This window comes from Cupressus sempervirens, chromosome 9 (genome assembly GCF_028749045.1).
Source record: "Cupressus sempervirens isolate cs-2001-9-10 chromosome 9, ASM2874904v1, whole genome shotgun sequence".
NCBI lineage: Eukaryota > Viridiplantae > Streptophyta > Pinopsida > Cupressales > Cupressaceae > Cupressus > Cupressus sempervirens.
Window position 1 is genome coordinate 709411555 of NC_143126.1, and position 23187 is coordinate 709434741.

Sequence of the window (23187 nt, forward strand, 5' to 3'; positions counted from 1 at the left end):
GAGCCAAAACCCTTTTCCATCAAGTTGGAGAGAATTAGAACAATTTCGATTCAAATCATTTCATCTTCCCTCAAAAAGCCCTTTAACAGTATATGACTACTTAAGTCCCCTTTATCCATTTCATATGCGTCCACCTTAAGGGCATAACACAACTTTATAATATAACACATTAAAGTGAATATTAAGTGTTGCTTTATTACTTAAGAGAAAATACTAACGCAAACCAAAATGCGGGAAGTGTTGCCAAACCACTGAAAACTGGAACAGAAACGTTGAGATATAACTAACACTAAAGAATAATGTTGAGGGAAATAACAAGCACTTACTAAGCATTGTGTTACAAAAAAACACTGAGAACAACCTTTAAGGCCAAATATGCTATAACAAGCATTCCACCAACTAGAATGCCAACAACCACAAACCATTATTGGACGCCAAGAAAACCGAAAGTTGAGCTCTCCAAGACCATTGGAACTCTCCCAACTAATTTGGAAATCTTTGAAAAACCCCAATAATAAGCCAACACTAATAGAAAATTATAGAATAAAAAAGGGGACATACATTTTCTTAGGAACTTGGTGTATATCTTATGAAGTATGAGTTGATTTTGAGCACCTTTATCTAAAACAACTCTCAAGTGCCTCTCAACCACCTATTCTGGGGACACCTACATAGATGCTTGTAATGTCTCATTCTAAGATTTCCTTATTTTTGTTTTAAATATATATATCCACCCACCATATGGCTTGCATGATTAATTACATGTTATTTATATTTACACCACAATTTTGATATATTTTTCAGATTTGTATTTAGAAAATTACTTTAAGAACATAAACTTAATACATTTATCTTATCTTATCTTATTTATCTTAAGAACATAAACTTATTCATGAATATTTCCAGCAATTATTTTTATACAAATGCCTTGGAATACTTTTGGTAAAGTTATGGGTTTTCCTCCACCAACTTAATAAATCAAAGGTTTTTGTCCATGAAATTCTGTTATATGAGAGGTTTTGTCCTTGAGATTTTTCTATTTAATTCATACTTTCATATTGGTAAAAAATTATTTCTGGTCTCCCACACCTCCACTTTGTACGATATCCCTGGCCAGCCTTCCGTCCTTGTCACCCCTTGCCCCCATTGCCATCTTTCCACCTACACCAACATCAAAGAGGTTGTTAGAACCATGAACAGCAGTAGAGTTGTGGACGAAGCAGGGCTCCAAGAAGAACTCTTCACGTACGACATCATAGTATTTGGCTCCTTCCTCGCCAATCTTTTCAACAAAGAGGTTTGCAGGGAGTTCCCTCGTCCTTGGTTGTGTCATATCATACACCCAATACACAAGATTGGCCTAGTCTCAAATCCCAAAAACTACAAGACTATCATGGTTGGACATACTTCCTCTAAATCTTACCTCACAATTTTGCATGCTCTTTTCTCTCATGAGTTGGACCAAAATTTCATATTCAGGCTAGGGCGCAGGCTAGATTCAAACCATGGACCGCATTTTGACTCTCATGACTATTATTGAGGAGGCTCAAGATTGCTCCTTGAAGGTCTATTGTTTCTTTGTGGATTTCCGCAAAGTTTTCGACTCTATGCCTAGGATGTCCCTCTTTCAAAAAATTTGTAAGATTGGTATTTTTGAGACTCTCTTGACCACCATCATGAGACTCTACGAGATGCTTGTTGGTCGCATCAAGAACCCTCATGAGGTTTTGGCCTTCATCTGGAGCATTATCGGAGTGAAGCAAGGTTACCCTTTGTCCCCTAAATTGTTTAGGCTCGAAATGATAAGCTTGACACATTTCTTCATGAGCAATCACTTCCAAGTGATAGTTGTTCTTTGCACCGAGTTTTAATTTATATCTTGCTCTTTGTGGATGATGTAGTTCTCTTGACCTCCTCTCCAAAGGGACTGCAAAGACTTCTTGATGACCTTGCTTCTTTTTGTGTCAAGTGGCAGCTCATAGTTAACCTAGGTCAGACTAAGGTACTAGTCTTCAATAGTCTTAAGATCTCTCATCTTTGCATCTTTTCCCAAGGTATTGAGGTTGAGATCTCCTCTTCATAAACATTTTTAGGAGTCAAGATTTTTGGCCCTTGCTTCAACATGAGAGCACCCTTCAACCTCGCGTTAACAAAGGGTATGGCTCTTTGGCCCTTCTAGAGAAGCAATATTTCTGGCACAACTTCCAAGACACCACATTAGAGTTGGCTCTTATGGACACTCTAATTAGACCGGCGATGATCTATGGCTCAATTATTTAGGGGCCCTCTTTGTTGGAGTCCACTTGGGCCTCAGTTGAGAAGGTCCAAACTCTACTCCTTATACATGTCATCAAATGAAAGTAGTCTATCCCTCATAGTATTCTACATGTTGAGTTTGGAGCCCACCATTTCAAACTTGATACCATCTTCGACCTGGTTTGGTTCTTACATTGTCTACAATGCTTTGTGGACTCTCTTGAGAGGTGTCACAAATATTCCTACCTCGCCTACTGCTCCTCAGAGGCTATTGCAATTTCCCACTCCTTGAGTCAGGCTCAATGCTAGTTTTCTCAGGTTTCTACTCTTCTGGGTTTGATCAGGATCGAGCTTCACCATCTCCCTCCTTTTAGGTACTGATTGGATGCCCACTTTCATCTCCTTCTATCTCGGTAGGAGTTGAATTTCCACGACAGATTGGACACATACAGGGAGTATATCCACACTACTTGGGTTGATCCTCATGAGGGGCTTTGCCTTTGCGGCTAAAATTTTGTAAGTCACTATGACCACAACTTACAAAATTGTCAATTTATGCAAAAGTGTAGTGAGATATCCATCTTCTCTCAGCAATAGGGGAGGCTCCCTTCTTACCATATGCGGCTTCAACGAAAACTTAACTGAAATTACAAAAAGGGCAGTTTTATTAATCAACTCATCCTTTTTCAGGAATCATTTGCATACAACTATTACTTTCTAACTTAACAAAAAGTGTCTTATAGCTACGATAATACTGGTGAACTTGGAATTAACATAAGAACGATACCAGTGGCAGCAGTTTACATTTTTATATTTTGTAAAGCAAAAATAAGAACCCAAAGTCTTATGCAGTTGTCTCGTGAGGATTCAAGAAGAATAGTCAGTAAGGCACAAAGTCTTTTACTAGATACTCTCAAATTAAATAAAAAAAACTTACAATTGAAGCCCAAAGTCTTCAGCTCTAAGTGATTGCAGCCACTACTATCTATCACAATTTATGCTTTGTAACACAAAGTCTTCAAAAGTTCAAATTGGCTCTGAATGCAATAAGCAGCTCAAAGTCTACACAATTGAATCCAAATCCCTCTTGAATGAAAGCAAAAACTCACAATCAACCGAAGAAAATGTTGTCATGTAACAGTTTGAATTGGCACAAAGTCTCAAAACAATCTACCTCTTTAATTGAAAGCAATCTGATTTATATCCAAGCACAAAGTCTTAAGAGTGCACAATACAAAATTGGTAGAATTTTCTCACCTTGTCAAAAGATGATTATTTACAATGAACTCTCTCCTTTATATAGGAAAAGCAGAGAGAGAAAGGTGGAGAGAAAAGGAAAACCCTCAACCACCATGACTTATTCAAAAACAAACTCCTAGCTAACTTTGACTTATTCAAAGTTGCATGCCTAATGCAGTTCCAACTTGATTACATGTTACAACTTTGCATGTGATACAAAGACATGCAATTACATTTTGTTTTCCCATTAAATGTAATATGTAAATTGCAAATTGCAAATACATGATGGAAATTTTCTAGGTGTCTAGCAAGACACGACCTCTATTACATCATGCCTTATTGGTCTTCATGTTGCTACAAGAAGCCTGATGTTTTATGATTTTTGTGCTCAAGTTTAGTGGAAGCATCTGGAATCGGAATATGGATATGCATCTTTGATTGTTCCATTAAATGTTCGTTGACCAATTCTGTCTTGAAAACTCTATGCTTGTAATCATTCTTTCACCTCCTTGTAAGCTCCATTATGTGATCATACTTGTTTCGTGTCCTTTCTTCTTTTTATACATAAAAATAGCTCTTTAAGGAGGAAAAACTTAAGAACTAAGTTTTTTCGAGAAGCATTGCATATGGACCACAATTGGAAACTTTTGGGACAGCGAATGGATACACACATTTAAGCTCAAAATATGTGTTTATGTGGTGGAAAAACCCAAAAATGGATTTTTGCAAGTCAAAAGCACGTGTGGACAACAAGGAAAACTCATGGAAAATATGCAGCATACTATCTACTTATAATGAATTGTTTATGTTTTCATCATAAGCAAGCATGCAAGCAACCACCATCATGAATTTTAAGTCATATTGCAGGGATACAAACAAGCATAGATGAAGTTCGTGCAAGCATGAAATTGGCTTTTTTGGATGCAAAAGCATTTTGCAAAGTCATTCAGGAGAATCTTGGGGTAGTTAGCAATCATGTATGCTGAAGGAGCAATGTTGACCAAGGAACTTGGTCACTGAAGGAGCTCGACAAGCTCATGGTGCTCAATTGTTATTCTACTTGGCAAAACTTGAGTAGTGTTGACTGAGGAACTTGGCAACTAAAGGAACTTGACGATGCTTGTGGGAGCTCGGTCAACATGCTTGCTCAGCAATGCTTGGCTTGCTCGGTGGCATTTAAGCTCAAAATATGTGTTTATGTGGTGGAAAAACCCAAAAATGGATTTTTGGAAGTCAAAAGCACGTGCGGACAAGGAGGAAAACTCATGGAAAATATGCAACATAATATCTACTTATAATGAATTGTTTATGTTTTCATCATAAGCAAGCATGCAAGCAACCACCATCATGAATTTTAAATCATATTGCAGTGACAAACAAGCATAGATGAAGTTCGTGCAAGCATGAAATTGGTTTTTTTGGATGCAAAAGCATTTTGCAAAGCGATGCAAGAGAATCTTGGGGTAGTTAGCAATCATGAATGCTGAAGTGGTTTTTACCTTGGAGTTGGTGAACTCAATTGACGAAACGATAATACTCGGTCATTACTGAGTGCAGTGTTGACCGAGGAACTTGGTCATTGAAGGAGCTCGACAAGCTCATGGTGCTCAATTGTTATTCTATTCAGCAAAACTTGAGTAGTGTTGACCGAGGAACTCGGCAACTAAAGGAACTCGATGATGCTTGTGGGAGCTCGGTCAACATGCTTGCTTAGCAATGCTTGGCTTGCTCGGTGGTTTTCCTGACACTCAGCAGTTTGGCTCACCAAACGATGTTCTTGCGGATTTGATCGGCCTACTTAGTACATTCAATGCATGTAGCGCATGATCGTGACAAGGATCAATCGTGGGGATGTGTGTGGACCTATTTGGGTCTTGCTTATTTATCCTATGTGTATTTAATAATGGTTGTAAGCCGACTAAGGTATTTTATGTTTATTTGAGTTCTAGATGATTCTATTTGCAACAAGCTGACTTGTGATCGTGCAAGTATTTAAGGAGGGCTTGGGTAGTGTTATAGACATCGATACAGGAAGAGTAGAGATTAGAGTTTAGAATCAAATTTGTAAGCACAGCTAGTAGTTGCGGTGCTTGGAGGCTTGTGAGCACAAGTTTAGATCTTGCTTGGAGTTTCTACCAGATGGTCGTTGTGTTCCCGCTCGGATTTGGGTTGGATCTTGTGGGATCTTGCCAAACTATTACTTGCTTTGTATTTGGCTATAACCGAGAAGGCCTTACAACCTAACAAATTGCAAGTAATCAATTTTCTAATGAATAAAGAGTTTAGTTTGGTATCAGATTATGTTTCATGTGTTGTGTTTTCCACTAGGTGATTACTTGTTTGGAACTAGATCACCTCCATTGGGGGTTCATCCGGTTTTGCACTGCATCACAAAGTGGACTTTCTTTCCTTGGTAGTTTCTTTTAAGAATGGGGTTTTTAATCCCGACTATATATGCAAGCAAGATGAAGCACTAACATATGCAACTTAAAGAGTTTAGACGAAGGATAGGAGCACATATTACATACAAAACAAATGCAAATCTGAAAATGAAATGAAGAGATTTGCAAACTGTTGTCCTTCACTCTGTCATCACAAAATGGAGGTAATAGTGCAAAACTTTTTCATTTGAGTTCCGCATTTCTCGAAGATAACATGTTATTTGATTGGCAAAAATTCATCAAACAAGTGTTACAAATTTATATAATAGAATGCTTTACTGAAAACTCTCGTCAAGTCTTTACCGTTTTTTAGCGTGTCCCTTCTGCTTTTTTGAGTGTTTGTTTAGATTGTTTTAGTCTTTTTGTTACCTTCAATCTCTTGCTTTCGGTTTTCCCTTCAATTCGATACCTCTTGCAACTTAATCAGAGTTATCAGTCAAAATATGTCAAGGTTTTAGTGTCTTAAAAGTGGGTTCTCCAACTCCAATTGCATATTTTAAATATTGAAGTAATATTCTAAATCAAGTTGTACTTTTGAAACATATAACTTAAAATGACTTTATGTTATGTTTTTGAGTTAGTTCATCACTTTTGATTTATCACTTAAGTGATTTAAGTGACCATAGTACACTTATGTTATAATTTGATATTGAGTTGCTTTTTGATTTTTCACTTAAAATGACTTTATGCATTATAGAGTCTAATTTAGTGTTAAGATTTACTTTAATGTTTTATTTTAAAACATTTAAGTGAAATGTTACTTTTCTAATATAGTTACACATCATATGTAAACTATATAGCGAATAGTGTATTTTACCCTTGAAGTGATATTTGTTCAACAACTCAATTAGACATGTGCTAAGTGGAAAACTTAAAGTGATGCAACTCCATTAATTGTCTTTTTTGAAAAAGAATTCATGTAATTGCATTTAGACAACCCAATTTTGGCTTAGATATGCAAATACATTACATAGTTAAAACTTGTGTTTGCATCTAGAGATGCAATTTTGGCCTAATTGCAAATACATGACATGTAATCACCTCTGAAGACCCTGATTTTACACTAAATGCATGTTTGTTGACTTTTTAAAACTTGCTATTGTGTTTGGAGAGTGCAATTTTGGCTTTGTGCACATGCAAATGCCCTCCAAGACCACAATTTTCGACCTGAAGGCCAAAAACACCCAAACACATGTCATTTACTTGCATATTTAAAACATGCAAATGCACTAAGTGAGTATGATTTGCCTCTTGCACCCAAAAACGTGACATGTCATTGCATCTAGAGAGTGTGGTTTTGCTCTTTAAGTAAAAACATTTTGACTTGTTCCATTTAAAAGCTTGCAATTGCATCCCAAGCCCCCGATTTACATTAAGGCATAGATTTTAGCCAAAAACGTCACATGTATTAGCCCTTCTAGAGTACAATTTGCATTGCAAAACTCAAAAGCATGCATTTCCTATGCATTTGGCTTCATGTGGTTGGTGTCTAAGACCACAATTTGTCATTTTGCAAAGAGGCGTTACATGTTTTTGGTGTTTGACACCACAATTTGCCTCTCAAAGGTAAAAATTCCCAATGTATTAGGGCTCCAAGAACCCGATTTTGTATAAAGAAGGGAAAAAGCATTTTGAACACATTGCATGCATTTGCCTAAAGGACCATGATTTGCCTTATTCATGCATTTTCAAACATGAAGATCCTTTTCATAGGTATGATTTGTACTTAGGAAGACATTTGCACTCACATTAGCAACCCCTTGCAAATGCATTTGCATCTTGCAACTATGATTTGAAGCTAAACTTTGATTTTTTAAAAGATCTTTGGTTACCATATGCAAACACGCTCGGGGAAGCTGTTTTGAAGAGGTCAAGTTCATACTACCTTCTCTTTCTTCCAGATTTTGCTCATTTCTCTCCAAGTAAGTATGAGAATTTGATTTTGCTTGCATTTCTTGCTTGTTTTGTTAAATTGCTGCATTCTTTGGCTCTTTGTTTTCCATTTGTTTAAATACAGCCCTAGTTTTTTACATTGAGTAATTAAATAAGCTTGAAATCTTTATCATTGATGCAAATGCAAAGCTCTTTCATCTCAAAAACAAAATTGCATACAAAAAAAAATTTAGAGCTGTCAAAATTTGAGTCAAAGCAAGAGCTATGTCTTTCCTTTTTATTTTTAATTTTTGTTTATATTTTATTGCTCGTTTTGGTTTTTCTTTTTAAGAGAAAAGTTGGAAATTTTCACCTAGGAATGCAAGTGCATTTCAATGCTTTCATCTTCCATGTCATTTCATTTTTTGAACACAATACAACACCATTGTCGTCTATAAATATTGTGTAGCCAACAGGGTGTTGTCGTCAGTAAAGATTTTGTAGCCGACAGGTTCATGTCGTCGGTAAAGATTTGTAGCCGACAAATAGATTAGTAATGTTATGTAGCCGACGGACCCCTTCAAGAAAGTTTGGCGGAAAGTATTTTTACCCAATCTGAGATCATTGTAAATCATCTAATCAGAAGCATTATGTAATCTCTTGGCATATGCGAACAATAAAAGAAGTACTGTTGTTGCTGTTCTTGTTCATTCTGTATGCATTAATCATTTGATCTATGCGGTAAACATTTGGCGCCGTTGCCTGATGGACCTAGAACAAAGGCTGGAATGACTAATGCCGAATCAGTTAAACAAAAATAAGAATAAGCGAAAAGATAAAGACGAAATACGCACAGCTCAAGGAAATTTAATTTTGGCACAACAGGCCAAACGCAGACGGAGATTTCAGAAGATGGCCAACGGACACCAAAGCACTAAGGAATTGTTGCAGGAGACTTGACAGCGGGTGGAATTGGTGGAAGAAGCAAGGGAGGAATTTTTTAACATGTATTCACCGCGGAAAAAGAATCCAGACGAAAGGGAATTAACTCGAACGGCTCGAAGTGCTAAGGGAGCACGAGTGTGAACTCTTTGTCCGCGATATACTTCCAGAATGGGAAGACCCTTCTTCACCAGAGAACACAGCTGTTGGAAATAAGACAACTGTTGGAGACAGCGCTGATATGGGAGTGCAAACCACCAGTGTGGGAGTGCAAATCGTTCGTGTGGGAGTGCAGAGCGCGAATGTGGGAGGACCAAACAACGCCCGTGCACAAAATCCAGTAGTGATGGCAGGACCAAAGGAAAAGCTGCCAAAGTTTGATGGTGATGGAGCAACCAATCCGATCCGACACTGTAAAACATGCAAAACGATTTGGAGGGCGAATTGTATAACAGATACAAACGAATGAGTCTGACAGTTTCTAGCCACCCTACGAGGTGTTGCAATTGATTGGTTCACCGATGCAAATCCCCAAAAATTAACCACTTGGGACAACCTTAAGAAGTTTACTGCCGAATTTGAATTGCTCCACAACGACAATGAGATCGTAGCCAAGATATACAACACAAAACAAGGGAAAAATGAAACAATTCGAGTCTATGCCACGAAATTAAAAGACTTGATAAATAAAATGGAGAATAAGCCAGCTGATGGGTTGCAGAAAAGATGGTTCATTGAAGGCCTACACCCGAAGTTGCGGAAGAAGATGAAAATTGTGCCACCATTGTCGTACACGGAAGCATACAATCAAGCGATGAATTTAGAAAGCGAGCAGTAGACAAAAAAAAAAAAGAAGAGTAGTTCATCCCAGTCCGATGACAACGCGTCTTCAGAAGGAGAGAGCAACGATGATGAAAAGGGCAGCAAGAAGGTCTGAGCTCTCCAGAAGGACATGATTTGCATGATGAAGGAATTTAAGAACATGCAGAAAGAAACAAAGGGAAGTGAATTATGGTGCACGAAATGTAACGTGTAAGGTCACACAAAGGGATGCTATCCAAAGAACCAGTTCTACGAGATCTGCCAGATCATGGGACATTCCATAAAAGAATGCCCTTTCAATATGAAAATCAGAGGACCTCAACAAGTGCTCCTGACACAGACAGTTTTCACGTTAGGAAGGAACAGAAACACAAACATTGATGGTGCCACTTCGGGTGGGTACAGAAATAATAGCAGAGGGCAAAACAACAACAATGCAAACAATAACAATAACAATGGCAGCCGAAGTCGAATTCAGTACAATGCAAACGGTCGACTGATGGTTCAATGTCGAGCATGTAATTTGTGAGGCCACTTTGCCCAAGACTGTACAACAACAAACACACCAAAATTATTATGCAGATGGTGCAGGCCCGGCGATCATGAAGATCCCAAGTGCTTGAAGTCCGGAGTGAACTTGATCACCATCAGGACAGACAAAGAGGAGGTTTTGGCAATCACACGGAAGCGAGCAAAACTGTACCCCGACCCGATGGAAAAAAAGAAGAGGAAGTTGGAGGAAGCACGAGCGAAAATTGGAAAAGCAGCACATGCGGAAATTGGAAAAGCATCACAGGCAGAAACATCTTAGTCGAAGGACACCAGCAATAACTCAACAAGGAACTATGCGGAACAAAACATCGTACGCCAAATATTACAAACTGAGGTACCCGTCAAAATAAGCAATCTGTTGCTCACAATGCCTCAACTCCGATCGGCACTGACAAATATCGTGACAACTGCTAAGTTACTAGGAGAACCAGTAAGAGGGAAGGAAATTGCCGCAAGTGGAGAAGACCCAATGCTGCTAGCACTCACATTTGGACAGCATCTGACAGTCGTCGAGATGGGGATTCTGGGAAATGTGCTGATGGACACAATTGTCGACGGAGGGTCCGATGTGAATGTCTTACCTGAGGATACCTGGAAGAGGTTGGGATAGCCAACGTTGTGGCCACCTACATTCTAGTTGCTGACAGCAGACCAACACGACATTAAACCTCTCGACGTCCTGATGGCACAACCGGTGACGATTGGAACACAACCATTCCTGCTTGATATCGTCGTGATCCCACTGAAGAGGAAAGGATACGATGCCATTCTAGGTTGGGGATGGCTCATACAAGCCAAAGTTAAACACGACTGGAAGAAAAACACTCTATCACTTGAAAGCAAAGGGCAAAAATTCGTCATTGATTTACACACACAAATGGTAGGTGAGGAGGCAGCGTCATCAAACTCAGAAGGTGAAGGCGAAAGTGACAATGAAAGAAAGAAGAAAATGGAAATAGACGAAGGAGTATTGAGACTGGAAGGAGGATCGAATGATGACGACCTAAACTTAGTGAATGGCCTTTTCCACTAGTAGATAGAAGCCTACGAACTCTTTCCGAGTTGTAATATGTTAAGGGTCGACGAAGGTGAGAAAAAAGAGGAAAATGAATGTCCAAAAGAATACAGAGAAGCAGAAGAAAGAAAGGCAGTTATAACTGAAGCTGATGGGAAGAACATACAGTACGAACTCAGAAAAAGGAAAGATCCCACCATCCGGTACATGGTGAATGGACTGCACAAAAAGAAAAGAATACACTGCACCATAAAATTAGTGGAAGGGTGCCGACAACAAGAAAATAATCTAGATGAGCGATGACCGCAGGCACAATGGGCCACAGAGGTGACACGGAATAGATGCAAAGCGTGGCGTGATAAGCACCTGGAACTGAACAGGTTTCAGTTGGGACAGTTGGTGTTGAAGTATGATGGATGAAATAAACTACGAAAGTTTAAGGTCAAGTGGGTCGGGCCATACCAGATCCGGGAGGTAGGTGACAATGGAGCAATAAAATTGTGGACTTTAGACGGACAAGAAGTACCCCAGGCAATCAATGGTTCGGAGCTAAAGATGTACCATGCCAGGAAGACTCCCTCATCGTCACAGAAGGACGAAGTCCGAACAACTCCCTCGTCATCGAATGGTGAAGTTTGGAGGGAAAATTGAGGTGGTTGTATTTTTGAAAGTGAAAAAAAAAATGGCAAAAAAAAAGCGATATGCGAATAAACAAAATTTAGATCATCTAATCAGAAGCATTATGTAATCTCTTGGCATATGCGAATAATAAAACGAGTATTGTTGTTTCTGTTCTTGTTCATTATCTGTATGCATTAATCATTTGATCTATGTGATAAACACCCATATTGCTACATATGTAATCACATTGGACAAATCTGATTACATATTTACATTAAGTAAAAATTATGAATTTTTACCACATGTAATTGTTTCTCATAAACCCGATTTGGTAAAACCCCACTTTCAAATACCAAAACTCACATTGTGCATGCATCCATTTGCTTCCAACTTCCAATTTTGATCATTCAAAACAAAAGCCCCATTTTGCCTAGACGTGATCCATCATCCTAAACCTGATTTTGGTCAGTTTTGACCAAAATGCAAGCTGTTATGTTCATTCATCAAAGTGAATACAGTGGCACGGAATACAAGAACTCCCAATCTGACGATCATCCATGATCGCATCACCAAGTAATAAGCCTTTGTTGATTATCTAAAGGATTGATTCAGCAATTCTGACATTTTCTTCATATTGTTATAGTTGAAGAAGATAGATTACGTGTAGTCCAATTGCATGTAATCTGATTACACAAACCTTCAGTACATGTAATCCAATAAATTGTCTTTCCTAGTTTGACTAAGTTGAGGTGGTTGAGTTTCTCCCTCCTTTTTCTCCTTCTTTCTCTCACTATTTTTCCTATATAAGGAGAAGCCCCTCATTGTAAAATCATCTTTTATATATGCAAGAGAGCTCTGCCAAACTTGTGCAAGCATAACTCTAATTGTGTAATACAATTTTAAACAAAAAGTGAATACAAAGAAGTATTTGGATTCTAAGTTGTGACTAGAACGAATTGGAAGTTGCAATTACAATTAGTTTCTATTATTTTTCATTATGGTATAATTGTGTGTTTATATTGAGCATAATGAATCTAAGAAGCAATAGAAGTTGAAGTTGTGATTGGAAGCAATTGTGGTAATATATAGATCATAGATTAAAATCCCTCCAAGAAGTGGCAAATATCTCTACTTCTTGCAATAACTTTTGCAAAACAAGAAAACTTTAGATTTTCTCTCGAGAAATTGATGTCGAGAAGACCTTTAATTCTTGGTGAGAAGTTGGCTACTTCTCTGCGATAAATCACAAACTTCTCACGATAACTCAAATACTTCTCACGAGCGCCGCCAATAAAACTTAGACGCCCACAGACTTGCCTAGTCATTGTTTATTTTGCAATTTTGAGTTTTTGGAGGAGAGAAGGGTTTTGGTGGAGAGAAAGTCTTCGGCAGCCTTGTAGATTGATTGCAAGTGGATTTGAAGTTGACGGGTTTTTACTAGAGCTACTAGGAAGGGGAAGAGGAAATTGTAGACTAGTTTCTTATTGTACTTGACATTTGTATTTGATTATCTTTTTAGAAAAACAATTTGCTATTTTTAGTTTGCTTCAGAGTTTACAATCTCTGACTATGGCTGCCAGCCATCGACATTCCACGTGAGGATGTCATTTTGTTATATGTTGCATCTATATATATCTAGATGAGCTTATTTGGTTTGTTTACTTATTTATTGATTCATTAGATGCATCACTTTATTGAATTTTGCAAAATGAAATTGCAATTCTAATTAATTTTTCATTTTTGAAATTCAAAAGAAGTTAGTGATTTATCTTCGATATTCGCCGAAAACCTTTTTTTGCCTTGCTGATTGGTGGCAAAGAATGAGATTTTGAACTATACGTTATGACTATAGCTTATATTACTATCTCCAATTCACGCAAATAGTTATAAATTCTTTACTAATAGAAGTCATGTGTCGCAATGGTAGAGAGTTTTGTTATAGAATAGATAAAAATACACATAGATTTAAGTCAGTACACTCTCAATCAACCCGTGAGTTGATGTTGGTATCAGTATCATTGGTGTAGTTTAGAAGTTCTTCTTGCCCATGTAATGTCCCCAATTAGGACATTAGGGTTTTAATTCCAACTACGCATATATTTTCCCTTTTTCCTCTGTATCAACTTCACAATCCTCCTATCTGATGATCCTTTTTCACTCTTTGATAGTTGATATTTATATGTGTTTTCCAAAGAGTCACGTCCTTCCAATAATGATTATTATATTAATAATATTGTTATATTAATTAATAAGGTTTGTTATATTATATTAATAATAATATAATTATATTAATAATGATATAATTATATTAATTAATAAGTTTAGTTATATTAATGTCATAAGGTATATTAATAATTATATTATTAATATATCAAGTATATATTATTATATTATTATATATTTAGCATTTTCATATTAAAATATATTTTAATCATAATAGTATTATGTATTATATCAGATTAGTATTACTATAATATGATATATAGTATAATATTACTTTATAAAATATTATCATTTTAATATTATTATTAATATTACTTTATATATAATACTTATTTATTATTTAAATTATATATCAGAGTGGGGACATCACAGCCCATTACCCACTCCATGAGTAAGTGGATTATTTCCTAAAACAAGAGGAAAGAATATTCGTAATACCCTTCAAATAACCTGTAACTTCTTGCTTACCTTGAGTTGATCCAAGGAACAATGAGAAGGGGGAGCCTTCCCTTTAAGGTAGGAGAGATTATCTCATGTGTTGTGGCTGGTCTACCTATTTTTGTGAATGAATTTTAATAAACTTTTGGTTGCAAAATATCCATCCAACACAAACAGAAAAGAAAAAGTGCATATATACAACTTTGCCCTATGAAATTCACAAGAAATTTACCTTTTTTCTCAAAAAGCAAGGCAAGAAGTCTTTTAATCTCGTGCAAAAATCTGAAAATGAATCCAAAGAGATTTATTTTTCAATTTAGAATAATTGCATGATCGAGAGTTAAATAGACTTTGAATCTTGACTCAATCTTTTGAATCAAAATTCATAGCTTGCCAAGTGTAGGAAGTTCAAGACAAAAAAATGCATCATTTTAGCAACCGTTTTGACCAAGCAATATGCAATACATATTAAAAATGGCATCAAAAGTGATATATGCAACTTGAAAAGGATTATATGCAAGTTGGAAATGATAAACAATGCTTTAAATCTTACCTTGAGTCAAAGAATTGAACATTTGATGAAGAAAAATGTTCAAACACAAATCGTTTTCGAGCAAAAACCTACCCTAAATGGATCATAATATGAGCAAAAGCCTCTTGAATCTGCAATTCTGAATAGTTAATAATGATCCTTGGGTGATTTCATGCAAAAACAAACCTATGGAGAGCAAAATCCATCAAGTATTGACCAAGATATGAGTGATTCTTTGCTGCAAAATCTCATTTTTCTCAATTAGGTTCAATTAAAAGTAGGTTTTTGCAAGTTAAAAACATATAATTTTGCTCTAAAAATCACCACAAATGCTTGTGTAAACAAAAATGCCTTATAAAATGAATAAAGAGGCACATTTTGGTGCTCAAAACATGTATTTTTGCTCTCCAAATCCCCACTTTATGAGCTTTTAGTGCAAATGAAAGTAAAGACGTGTCTTTTCACTTCAAAAACCCCACCACATGCTTTAACATGTCCACATGCCTCTATTGAAAAAGTAAATATGGGTTTTTGAGATGCAAAAAACACGTGTAATTTGAAATACATATGCCTTTGGGTTCAAATTCCCCACGTTTATGTATTTTAAACATAAGTCAAAAAAAACACATAAATGGACTTTTAAGTGTAATAACATGTGATATAAAAACATGTTATTGTATTTATGACTTATATTTTATTAGTAGTCAACTTTTAATAGGCATTTTGCATGTTGATATATACTATCAGTGATCAAAAAATAAATGCAGATTTTAAATATCTCATGTAATTAAATTTAATTAATATAGTTTTCAATAAAGTAACATGAACATAGACAAACTAATTTTCATAAGACATTAAAAACTATGGTCAAATCAACTCAAAATGAGTTAAAAATTTTAAATGGATAATATTTAATGCAATTGTCAATAAAAAGCCCACTTTTCGAGGTTTTTTAATCACAACGTGTTGTTGCCTTGAAAACCCTCAATTTTTCCTTCATAACTTGAGCTAGACAACTTCGTTTGAGGCCTAAGTTAGCTCAAAATGAGCAAGATTGCAAGGGCTATTATCATAAGGCAAAAACAAGACTCAAAACTATTTATAACAAGAAGAAAAACAAATAAGAGGCGTGAAAGTTTAACAAAAATTAAGTGTTTGCAGTCAGAGAAAAAAAACTCTTCCTCACAAACATTTGAGGATTAAACTTGACAAAAACCTTCAAAAGAAACATACAAATAAAGTTACATAGAATACAATTCAGAAATAAAATAGCCTCAATGACGCTTTACCAATACGTTAAAACAAAGAGGGTACACCTACGAATCCATGAGAAATTGCCTAGGGTTGCCTCAAAATTGAGGACAAGGATTGACTCTAACAACAGAACATACCTCATTAGTTCTTAGAAACAATGAGGAGTATAGAATCCAGAGTTCTAAGTGCCTCATCTACTCCATTGGGCTATAGAGACATGCGACCTAAAACAAAAAGACTCAGAAAGGATGATGTGAATAACACAAAGCAAACCTAGTTAAAATAAAACATGTGCAAACGCACTTATTAAAAATTAAGAAGAAACCTACCTAATTAAAACCAGCCCATAATACAACTTTTTAGATGAAACCATTTATTGGCTCTACAAAATAGCTACCTTTTTTTAGCAAATTGCAATATATTGCATGTTCACATGTAATTTTATATAGATGGAACACAAACAACTAGAGCAATGATGTCAATGCTAGATGATGAACAAATTCATCTTTTTGAGATGAATCATATGTACTGTTGCTCCAAGATATGTCCATGAATTCAAAGTGCTCTTTTGTTGAAACCAAACATGTTTCTTTAGCTTCTTCTCTAATTGTATCTTCATGTTCAAGTACATATTGAATGTCTAGCTTTTTGTTGGCTTCCAACCAAGCCAGATGTCTTATTGGACATCCCCATGATCAAACAAATTCTGGACTCTTCTTTCCAACCGCAACTTGCTTGATTGGATCATCAATATCCAGCACCTCAAGATGATCAAGAAAACCTTGCTCATATGATTTCAGTAATGACATGACTACACTACCTACCTCAGCATGCTGCTCAAAAATTTCTGACTTGGGAAATTCTTTATTAACTTCTGACTTGGGAAATGCTTTATTGTTTATGAGAAATTTCTTTTCAAGTTGTGGGTTAGGGCATTCATGCAAAGTGTGCCGAAGTTCATGACCTTGAGATACAAATAGATTATTTTCAGCTTGATTAGGACTTGCTTGCATGTCCTCTTTTATGACATGATTATCTTGAATATTGCAAGAAAAGTTTTCCTTCCTCAACTTTTAATCATCGGCCCTCTGAGACTATATGACCCAGTTATGAGAGTCGTCAACTATGTCTACTTCCTTTTCCTGAAAGAGAATAGCAAGATCACTATCTTCGAATACAAGATGTTTTTGCTATTGTCTTTGCCGATGGTGCCTCAATAGCAAGCTTCTTTGACGATGAATCTAACTTTTGTTGATTCCCACCAACAACACTATGAGCAACAGTTGGAAGAGGTGTCCATTGTACATCTTCGTAACTTGTTTGCCAACCTCTGCACTACACGATCCATCCTTGTGATGGTAGAAAATGAATTACAAGAAAAACAACTTTCTTCAAACCCACTTGCTTCAATTCTTATCTACCCAACAAGAATAAGATCATCTTCAATTTGAATTGCTGCTGTTTGTGCAGCTGCAAGAGTAGCTGGGGCTCACTTGAAACTTGACCTGAGAATCTAAGGCAATGACACAACCAATAACAATAGCTTCTTACTTGAAACTCGAATTGAGAACTGAGGCATGTTGTGTGTATGTGTTAGAAGTTGTAATCTTTCCTTGGTGTGTTTATAAACCAAGGTTAGACCTCCTTTCTTTATTGTTATAATATATTAGGATATAAGCCAAGGTATCCTAATATATTTCTTTTTTTTGTCCTTTTTCCACTACATCTTATTTTGTCATCTAGTGGAATATGTGAGGACAAATATATATTGTAATTTGTAATTTAGATTATTCCTCCTTAAGAGGAATCTCACACTTGGCCTCACACACTTATGAATGGTGGCATTCATAGACATGGGAGTTACATTCTAACTCCTTTCTCTCATCTCTATTTAAGAGATGACCCTCCTCTCTCATTTCTAATGAGGTTTTCTTCCTCTTCTCAATTATTGTATGAGCGATTGCTCTCTTGCTCTCTCTATCTCTCTTCTTAGGCTTTTCATGCCTCATTCATAATGTCACAAGGGGTTTTCTTTGCTTTCCCCTTTCCAAATATCTTGTCTCATGGTGTTGGATCTTGAAGCTTTCTCTCTCCTATCTTATGGTAATATCTTTTCATGCATTAACTCACTTAGATTCTTTCCTGGTATTGCTTATTTACATATTTCTTTTTCCATTTCTAACATGGTATCAGAGCAGTTTAATCTTTGTTTTTTAGTATTTGCATGAAGGTACGTTTTTGAAGGAGACTCTTGAGAGAGATTTCACTAATTTCTTCTTTAATCTTCTTAAGATGGAAGAAATTGAATTTTTTTTGGGTTTGGCTGGTTTACCGCCAAACCTGATTAACTTCTATTTGCTCTAATTTGTGCAGGCTTTGATATATTGTTGATAAAAACAAAATATAAATTCAAATATCACACTCCTCTACCAGCCTAATAGGCTCTCCGGCTTTGAATTTTTTTTTTTGCTCTTGCTTTCTCTGCCCAAGGTTTTCATAAGCAAATGTTGTTCTTGTGAGCATTCGTTTTTTTTGGTGGTTGAATAGCCGTAAGAAGGGTTTCATTTCTCCTTTGTTGCTTATTTTGGCCTTTTGATTCGTTTGCCTTCTGAGAGTTAGTTGACCGTTGGGCTAAGCGCTTTTTTATTTGCTCGGTTACTGACAGAATGAGCGCTTCAGATCTGATGGTTGAGGAGCTGAAGCATCATAATAGCTGTCGCCATGAGCATGGCGGCTCGCCGCCAGTTGAGGGCTGTCAGCAGAAGGATTTTGCAGCGGCGATGAGGCGCTCACCGTCCGTGGATTCGCTGACAAATATTTCCGACGTTAAGACGTGTGTTTGCGCTCCGACTACTCACGCTGGCTCGTTTCGCTACAGGCTTCATCGGAATCTGTCGAGCGGTTCTCACACAGCGGCAGCGCCGCTCCCTCCCTCGGTGACCGCCGCGCCGAGATCCTCCGCTTCCGAGATCTCTTCCCCCTTCGCAATCTGAAGGGTTCAATCCCGCATTAGGCCCATCTCTTAAGGCGGAGTTTGTTCTGCAATCTGGAGAGATACTGAAAGGGAAAAGCTTTTTCCCGGCTACCTAATACAATTGTTTGCACTAAGACCACTGTGAGCAATTTGCTCTGCTTGCCCATTAGTTTTTCAAATGTGGGATCTCTTGTCCTCTGCAACACGTAATGGGCAGATGTTGTCTTCCATCTCAGTCCCCACGAATCATGTATCCTTCTACTCACACAATACACAATGTTTCATAGATTATTTCCATTAAATTTGAAACGAGATGCCATTGCAGCAAAATGAAATGATTGATCACTGTGTATATGACATTGTTGAGCAATCTCATACCATAAAAACTCCAAGACAGTCGTCTGTCTTGCACAGTGCAAGATTTCAAGGGGTTCTTTAACGCGTTAGGCACTAATTAGCGCAGAGAAGGCATAAACAGTGGTCCCATAGCCCTGCACTCTCGCCCGCTCGAACACCTGGCGCGCCTCATCCACTTTGCTGAGACGGCCCATCACGCTGATCATGGTGCTCGCCAGCTTGGCCAGAACACCAAATTGACTATGCAGTCATTTTTACACCACAAGCCGCCGGCCAAAACCTCAACGTTCACTCTGCTAAAGCAGTTCTTCATCTCTCCTGCATATAGTGTATCCAGCTTCCCTAATGAGAAGAATACGTACTGCCCCTAACCCTAAAACCCTAAGCCATAACCATTGAGCTTGTTGATAGCCCTCTGGGCGTCCTCCCTGTTCACAAAATTATCAAAACCAAAGCCCCCACCCATCTTCTGATCCATTGCCACGTACTCACGTGTCATGTGCCCAAACAGCTTGAACAGCTCGTCCAGTGGGGCTTATTGTAGGGCATCTTGCTAAAATTAATGGCTGTCGAGTTGTTGGTGCCACATGTAATGATGAACAAGAGCAGTTTTAATTGGTATCATTTTTTCTTTTTCTTTTATTTAGATGTTGCAATGTCTGTTGGAACGTCTCTAACCTCTTTCTTCATTTATTCTTTTTTCTAGATTCTTATCTACCAGATCTGAACTCTATTATTATTTACTAACCTTTTTTTTTGCAGGGTTAGTTGTAACAAATTTTATATTAATCATATTTATTCTTCTCTTTTGTAACATTATCTCATTATTGTTCTGCTCCTTTATTATTATTTGTATTAATGTTACCAAGTAATCATAATTTTTGGTTTATCTTATATATCTTAATTTCTATTAAAGTTTTTTTTTTTAAATTCACCTATCTTATGATTCTTGTCACCGTTCTTAAAATCTTATAATGCAATTTAATAAATTTGAATTTGGAGAGAAAATGATAGAAATTTTATCATTTATTTTTTTTTGTGAATATAGGTATTTATATTATTTTTCATTTTAATTTTTGATCAAGCATCAAGGTAAGTACCTCAAGTCTATTTCTTTTCCATCAATAATTTGGCTTCCATGTGAGCTAGATATGACCTTGTTTCATTGTAGGATTTCATATTTTAAGTATATTTATTCAAGTATATATGGGGGCCCACATATATGCCCAAATAAATATACAAGCTATTGTGATTTTATTAATTTAGAATTTTTTTTCTTCTCTAAAATACATTTGCTCAAGATTCCACTGCATAAAATCTCTTAAGTACTCATGCTTACCCTTAATGGAGTTTTCTACCTGATATCTAATAATTTATGCTTATTGCTCTTCCAAATACTTCTTATTTATCTCAATTTATTCAAGTTTATGAATAATCTTACACTATTGCCTTCATTATTTAATGATTTGATTTTACTATGTTCTATTGATCTATCTGCACATGGTTGCAGTTTTATGCTTTTATAGCATCTCTTTATGCTCATGGTAGTAGTTTATGGTTTTATACCATTGGTTTATATGATTTTTATTTGATCTTGTGTAAGTTGCATCGGGAGCCAATTGTTTCAAGGTTAACTATGGTGGACCCGACAGTTTTAAACTGACTCATAGTTGCCTTATCTGGCCCGTGGAGTATCCCTCCAACCTATAATTGGTGTGCACTTACTTCAATGGAGTTTCCCTCCATCTGTTCCACTTTGTTCCTCAATGCGAGGATGATATTTTATGGGGATTTCCCATTTCAATCTCTTTATCTCCTTGGTGTATGCTCCTAGTTTTGATTTAGTCATGGTATGACTTCCTACACTTTGCTCATTTTTGAGTGTATAGGTGACGAGGCTACCATATCTTGGAGCACTCCTATATTGGAGATTTTATTTGAGAAAGTTGTTTTGACCCATGTTGATCCTTTTCCTCATGGCAATGATGTTGCTTGTCCATGATGGATTTCTTATTTGAAGGCAATATGTTGTTACTCCTCATAAACCCTTCCTTTAGTCCACTTCAGCTATAATTCTTGGAAAAATTGTAACTTGAATTATTTGGTGCTTGAGGCACATGTTCTAATTATTTGTTATTGTCTCTCTTATATTTCTTTGATAAATATACAATGTGATAATGTTCTGCATACTTTATTGCTTAGATCATGAGACATGTAAGTTATGGTGCTGCAGCCCATTAACTTGCAGTGAGATGATTCATTAAGTGGACTGTCTATATCCACGTGATTGATGCAATGTTGATGCAAGTATCATTAGTTGGCCTTGTCTGTGGTCATCAGTACATTAGTATAATATACTTTTCATGAGATCATTGATCAAATTTTTTTTGTACTTATTGATAATATTTGAGCATATACTTTATCTTGATATCAGGTTATCTCCATTGTTTTGTGGTAACATGTTTTATTTTCCTCATTGTTTCTCTATGAGAGTTTTATTATCCTTATTCAAAAGGATTTCTAATTTGAATATAAGATGAAATACTTCTTGTGGATAGTTGTCTCATTTCTTGTCTCTATGGTTTTCAGGTAATCTATCCAGGCACATACAAGACAATATTATTTGGTGTACATTTTATGACCTATTCACTTCTCTCTTGGATCTACGAAGATCTACCTACACTCACAGAGACCTTTTGCATAATTGAAGACATTCTCAAAGCTCAAGTTGCTGCTATTTAGAATTTCATTGTAAAAATATGGGTTTAATACCCTTGATGTAATTTCTCCAAGTAAAGATTAAAGGGGGGTGTTAGAAGTTGTAATCTTTCCTTGGTGTGTTTATAAACCAAGGTTAGACCTCCTTTCTTTATTGTTATAATATATTAGGATATAAGCCAAGGTATCCTAATATATTTCTTTTTTTTGTCCTTTTTCCACTACATCTTATTTTGTCATCCAGTGGAATATGTGAGGACAAATATATATTGTAATTTGTAATTTAGATTATTCCTCCTTAAGAGGAATCTCACACTTGGCCTCACACACTTATGAATAGTGGCATTCATAGACATGGGAGTTACATTCTAACTCCTTTCTCTCATCTCTATTTAAGAGATGACCCTCCTCTCTCATTTCTAATGAGGTTTTCTTCCTCTTCTCAATTATTGTATGAGCGATTACTCTCTTGCTCTCTCTCTCTCTCTCTTCTTAGGCTTTTCATGCCTCATTCATAATGTCACAAGGGGTTTTCTTTGCTTTCCCCTTTCCAAATATCTTGTCTCATGGTGTTGGATCTTGAAACTTTATCTCTCCTATCTTATGGTAATATCTTTTCATGCATTAACTCGCTTAGATTCTTTCCTGGTATTGCTTATTTACATATTTCTTTTTCCATTTCTAACAGTATGCACAAATGCAATTTCCATACGCATGTGTTTGTGTGTGTGTGTAAACATGCAATTGCGCCTGCATATGTTGTTAAAATATTTGAATGTTTCCCTCTCCAACAAATGACCCTCGTATTTTAAATAAGTCTTGACTTTGTGTATGGAATAGATTCAATAGAAAGATCTAAAATCTTTCTGCATTCTAGCTTCCAACAAAATGGCTCTTCCAATTCAGAATGTAATAATTGCAATAATTTAGT

General features: G+C 36.4%; 1 protein-coding gene across 3 annotated transcripts in view; it reads right to left on the reverse strand.

Annotated features, from left to right (window-relative positions):
- The window catches only part of LOC149540691 (structural maintenance of chromosomes protein 6B-like), a 142480-nt gene that overhangs the window by 70338 nt on the left and 48955 nt on the right, over positions 1–23187 (reverse strand). The gene's annotated exons all lie outside the window — the stretch shown is intronic.